The sequence below is a fragment of the Brassica napus genome, unplaced genomic scaffold, assembly GCF_020379485.1.
Source record: "Brassica napus cultivar Da-Ae unplaced genomic scaffold, Da-Ae ScsIHWf_1093;HRSCAF=1557, whole genome shotgun sequence".
NCBI lineage: Eukaryota > Viridiplantae > Streptophyta > Magnoliopsida > Brassicales > Brassicaceae > Brassica > Brassica napus.
In genome coordinates, this window is record NW_026014518.1 from 68,014 (window position 1) to 74,217 (window position 6,204).

The following is a 6,204-nucleotide window of genomic DNA, read 5'->3' on the forward strand; positions in this document are numbered from 1 at the left end:
GGCGACGGAAGCGGTTCGAGCGAGGCCCCCATTCCGGACTTCGATGATTTCTTTGCTGGGCTGCCATCGGGTTTCGATGCTCCTCCTTCTACGAAAGAATCGGCGAGGCCGAGAGTCGTTGCGGAAGGATCTCGCATCATCAATGGGGTTAGTTTTTTTTGGGAATTTTTTAGTGATTATCCTATGTATGGATTTGTAACACGCCTATTGATTTTGCAGGGCCTGAGCTTGCTGGGCTCGGCCATCGAGGCGGGTCATAGAGAAGCCATGGTCTACCGCTTCAAGGCGGAGAAAGCGGAGCGGGATCTCGCCCGCGTGCAAGGCGAGATGCTGGAGCGAGAGGCACAGCTTACTCGTGATCATGCGCGGGCTGTTCGCAGATCGGAGAGGAAAGGCAAAAGAGAGATCGTCGAGGTGATGAAGACTCGCGCATCTCAGTTCCAGGTTGAGTACGGGAATCTTAAGAATGCCTTTACCTCGGTGGGCGACTTTCGCGAGTGCCGTGGTTCGGTCGGAAGTCTTTGGAGGACGCAAGCCGACGACTATGTGTTTGAAGAGGAAATGAGCTTGATGAAGAGTGGGATGAGTGACCGTGCCCACGCTGAGGCGCTTATCCCTCCGATCGACGAGAGGATTCAAGGGTTCTGGGATTCCATCCCGGTTTCTCCTGATACCGAGGAGGTCCCGATCGATTTTCACGGCGGTGGCGAGGAAGTGGATCGTCCTGCGGATGCGTTTGGTGCTTCGTTGTCCGGGGACTTCGACTTTGGATTATGAGGGATGGATTAGTTATCCTTGTTTTCGGCCGAATATGGCCCTTTGAATTTGGATTTCGTTTAGGCCAAGATGGCCGTATTTGTATTTCGGGGACTGGCCGTTGGTGGCTTTGAATCCCTTGCCGCTTTACGCGGTTTATTTATATGATAAATGTTTCGTTTCGAGTTTTTCCTGAGTAGGGTTGAAGTAAATACGAGTTGTCGTCTCGTATGTAGTTCTAATTAGACGTTCAATCTGTTGGTTCGTTCGTGATTTTCGTAAAATTTATCTGTCTTTACGATTCTGAGAACATTGAGATACGAACGGAGAGGCATGGTTTATGATCTCGTATCTTTTAGATATCATGCCTTGAGATGTTTGAGACCAGAGCGTTGGGTTTAGGGCAAGACCTAGGTTTACTTTCGGTTAAGGTTTGTGCGGTGACTAGCCGGCTATCGTTTTTCCTGTTGCGATTTCTTCCTGACTCGCACCGATTTAAAGTCCGCGATATGTTCTCGGCTTATATGACTTGTATGGTACGAATCGAGCATCTTCTCAGAATCAACTGGAAGTGCTAAACCAAAATTTCGGATTTTTGTTGTAGCGCGCTTTTGTCCTTGTGCTGGACGTTTTTAAAGATCAAAAGAGTGATCGGATTGCGTTTGTTTAAGACGGCTGGCGTGTTCGTCGGGGCCAATCGACGAACGGGGTGTAAGGTTTTTGGTGGTCGCGTTCGGACAATTTGTTTAGCATTGTCCTCGAATTTTAACTTTTTGCGACGTCTCGCAGTTATTTTCGAGGATTATGCGTGTTTGAAAGGTGATAATCTTTACGATTTTTGGGCCGGATGAGGCCGCAGACGAGCGTAAACTGAAGCGTAAGCGTTTTCGATAAAAAGACAGTGTATATTGTAAAAAATTTTATGTTTCTAAAAACTCGATTACAATAATGGCGATTGTGGGAGTATACGAGTATACGCACCCACTCCCCCCCCCCTTTTTAGAGAGGGGGATAGCTGAACTCGTCTTTTGACAAGCTGCCTACGTACCCCTTTCGAGGATCAAGCCATCTCGTAGTTCTGTTTCATGCCGCGAGTGTTCTTACTCGGCGGTTGGTGTCGCGATGTCCGCCTTGACCGTGTCGATCGTGGCTGGGTCGACGCTATTTTCCGGATGTTCCGGTTGAGTTGTCGCGTGGGCTTCGGATTTATGTCGAGCTTCGACGTCCGATGCGTTTGCGTTGACAGACGATTTTACTTCGTCCTTGTGCGGGGCGCTTTTGGCCGAAGATCGATCTATCTTCGCGCGTTTGCCGTTTGCAGAAGCCGTGATTTGCCTTAACTTATGCTCCGCGAGGAAGCATAGTCGCGACTGTTTTTGGCATCCCCAGATGGCCGCGACTCCGCTCGGCGTTGGGAACTTGAGACCCAGGTGGTAAGTTGACGGAACTGCCTGCATGGCGTTGAGCCATGGGGTTCCCATGATCACGTTGTAGATAGCGGGATGGTCGACTACCGCGAATTCGACGATTTTCGTGATCTCCTTGGCCATGACTGGCAATTGGATTGACCCGAGAGTCATCGACACTTCGCCTGAAAAACCCGTGAGTGGTTTTGGCGTCGGAATTACCTCTCCGAGTTCGATACTCATCCGATTGAGAGTGTCGCGGAAGATTACGTTGACCGTGCTTCCCGTATCGACGAGTACCCTTCCGACTTCTAAATCTCGTATGACGAGATCTATGACGAGCGGGTCGCAGTGAGGTTGGTCGATACCGCCGGCTTCTTCTTCCGTGAAGGTGATCGAGCAATTTTGGCCGTCTCGAGGAGGAGACCATGTAGGCCATTTTGCGCTTGATTCTGCCTTCCGTTGGTAAGCCTTGATGGCTGACACGGTATCGCCGCAGTATTGAGATCCTCCGATGATCATATTGACTCTGCGACGATTGTTATCGTTCCCTTTGTCATCCGGCCTCCTACCGCGTTTATCCCCAGGTTGGTTTCGTTGAGGAGATTTTTCGGCGGGCGGATTTCTGTCCGTCTTTGGAGGCCGATCAGAATCGAGGATGAGATCCTTGACGCTAGTTACTTCCGAAAGCTCTCCAGCGAGCAGCTTCGCGGCCAGTCTTGCTCCCAAGACTTTGCAATTGGTCGTGGAGTGTCCTCGGGATTGGTGGAACTCGCAGAAGGTGTTTTCGTCATACCCTTGATTGCGAGTCCATGTGTTGCCCGTGGTCCGGCCTTGATCCGAACTGATCGCATAGTTATGCGCCCCTTGGAGATCTTCCCCCTCGTGATGGACGTACTTGTCGTTACGAGAGTTCTTCTTTTTCCCCTTCGGATCTGCGTCTTTCGAGGATGGTCTTGCCGGCTTATGTTTTTGCGATAAGACTTTAGTTTCTTCCTCCACTATGATATAGTCCGTTGCTTTGTGGAGGGCGTCCTGGATCGTTCGCGGTTTGTCGAGAGTTATCCATTTTCTGAATTTCGACTTGTACCAGAGCGTCTTTCTCAGCGCGTCGATGGCCACTTTGTCGCTTATCCCGCTGACCCTGGACATTATCAGTTTGAACCGACTGATAAACTCGCGGAGGGGTTCGTCTTCCCTCTGGGAGAGACTCCAGAGATCAACATCGGAGGTTTCCCTGTCTATGAATACAGAGTACTGTTTGAGGAATTCCGATGCGAGCTGTCGAAAACTCCCGATGGTGTTGCGACGAAGGCGTGCGAACCATTCGAGCGCTGCTCCTTCAAGATTTTCGACGAACAGGCGGCAATAGCCGGCATCCTTTTCGCCGTCCTTCAGTCTTGCTCTTCCCATCGCGATGTGGAAAGCCTGAAGGTGCGCTTTCGGATCGGCCGTACCATCGTACTTCGGTACTTTGATCTTTCCCGGATCGGACACCCTCATGTCCGAAATGCGACTGGTAAAGGGGGTCTTTCGAGCTCCTTCCAGCAGTCGATCGATCTCGGGGGCAGCACTAGTAGCATGATGGATTTGAGACTTTACGGCTCTCACTTCTGCCGCAGTCTTGGTGATGTAGTCGCGAAGATCGCGGATATCCGATGTCTCGTCAGTGGATTTCCGAGCCTGTCGGCGCTTACTGCGAGTGAGCTCGGTTTGCCTTTCGGCCAGCTCCTCTTGTTCGTTCCAATAGGCGACTTCTTCTTCTTCCGTCATTGGTTTTTCGAACGGGGAGCCTTCCCGAGCGGATCGGCTTCTGGTCCTTCTTGGATGTCTGTCGACATCCTCGTCGGTGTCGTTGGAGACATCGCTAGGATCCAGGTCAATGTGTTCGGCTTCGTTATCCTCCGAGTCCTTTGCAGGGAGCGGAAGACTTTCAGAGTTCCCCTTCTCGATGGGAGACTTCTCGCTGGGGTTTTGACCGGAAGGTCGTTCCCGCGCGGCTCCTGCTCTATCGAGTGGGGTGGCGAAATCGAGCCTCTTCCCGCGGATTTTGGTGGTTCCGCGGGGACGGATAGCTTGGGTCCTTGCCGTTAAGGTTTCAACCTGTTTGGTCAAGGTATTCACGAGCTTATCCTGTTCTTCCGACCTTTTTTCATAGGTGGCGAACATCTTTTTAAACTCCTCGAGAGTCGCGGCGTTGGCTTGCGCGTTGGCCGCAGATACGTCCGCTACCGGAGTGTGGAGATCGGTGCCGCTGCCTCCGTTAAGGGGAGTTTGCACGTTATCCGCGTCGTTGGTTGACATGTCTGATTGTGTGTGGCTTTTGCGGGTTAGATTGATCCGTAAGGCCCCCTCCTTCTAGCGCCAAACTGTGGGAACCGAAATTCGCACTGTCGATTTCCGTTTAAATAAGGAAACTAAGAAAACCCTAGTTTCCCAGAGGACCCGGATATCTGTTAATTACCACACGTCAAGCAATCAGAACACGAGAATAACAACGATAAAAATAAGAAATCGAAAAGAGAGCAAAGTAGATCTTATTCCGAATCTGCGTATGAGCGTTACAACAAGGTATAAGCCTGGGCTCGAGAGCTGTCGGCGAGATTCCTAGTTCTAGCAACCCTAAGACGGCTAAACCTAATTGAGTCGCAGCTCGAAATAACAAAAACGGAAAGTTGCCTAAATCGCTCTAAGTGCTAAGTTTGCTCTGAAAAAGTTCTTCTTTCTGCTCCTCGCCTAGGACTCCTTATATACTAGCTCCAAGGTCGGTTTACGCTTTTACTCTTCTGCCCTTAAGCCGTCATAGCATAAAAATGGAGATATTCCATTTTTCCCGATCTTCACAATTATCTTCAAAACTTCCGTATTTATCCGCGGAAACTTGACATTTATCCTTCCTCGCGGGCCAAGCGCGAACCATGCTGTGGTTCACGGGCTTTTGGTTAGGAAAAATCGTAGGATGGGCCTCGAGTCGTGTTTTAGGTCCCTTTGGGCCGTCTTCCGACTCGACACGTTTACTACGAGTTTTCCGCGGTTTCTAATCCGCGAAGTTTGATCGATGAATTAGAATAGCGGGAAACATAGACTGAGCTTGCTACGGTCTTCGGGAGATAGCATTCGAAGGTTTGACGAGAATGCAAGGACTGGTGTCGTATCGATGTTCGGAAAGGTTCAATCGCTACACAGCGACCGAACTTTGGCTCGAGCCCGGTCGCTATGTAGCGACCGAGCGAAACGAGTGCTCGGTCGCTACGTAGCGACCGAGCTTTGGCTTGAGCTCGGTCGCTACGTAGCGACCGAGCGGGACGATCGCTCGGTCGCTACGTAGCGACCGAGCTTTGGCTCGAGCTCGGTCGCTACGTAGCGACCGAGCGGGACGATCGCTCGGTCGCTACGTAGCGACCGAGCTTGGCTCGAGCTCGGTCGCTACGTAGCGACCGAGCGGGACGATCGCTCGGTCGCTACGTAGCGACCGAGCTTGGCTGAGCTCGGTCGCTACGTAGCGACCGAGCGGGACGATCGCTCGGTCGCTACGTAGCGACCGAGCTTTGGCTCGAGCTCGGTCGCTACGTAGCGACCGAGCGGGACGATCGCTCGGTCGCTACGTAGCGACCGAGCTTGGCTGAGCTCGGTCGCTACGTAGCGACCGAGCGGGACGATCGCTCGGTCGCTACGTAGCGACCGAGCGGGACGATCGCTCGAGCTCGGTCGCTACGTAGCGACCGAGCGGGACGATCGCTCGGTCGCTACGTAGCGATCGTCCCGCTCGGTCGCTACGTAGCGACCGAGCTCGAGCCAAAGCTCGGTCGCTACGTAGCGACCGAGCGGGACGATCGCTCGGTCGCTACGTAGCGACCGAGCTTGGCTGAGCTCGGTCGCTACGTAGCGACCGAGCGAGACGATCACTCGGTCGCTACGTAGCGACCGAGCTTTGGCCCGAGCTCGGTTGCTACGTAGCGACCGAGCGTGACGATCGTTCGGTTTGAATCCCAAAGAATACTTCTTCGTAGAAATAACCTCGTATAGGTTATTTTTACGAAAA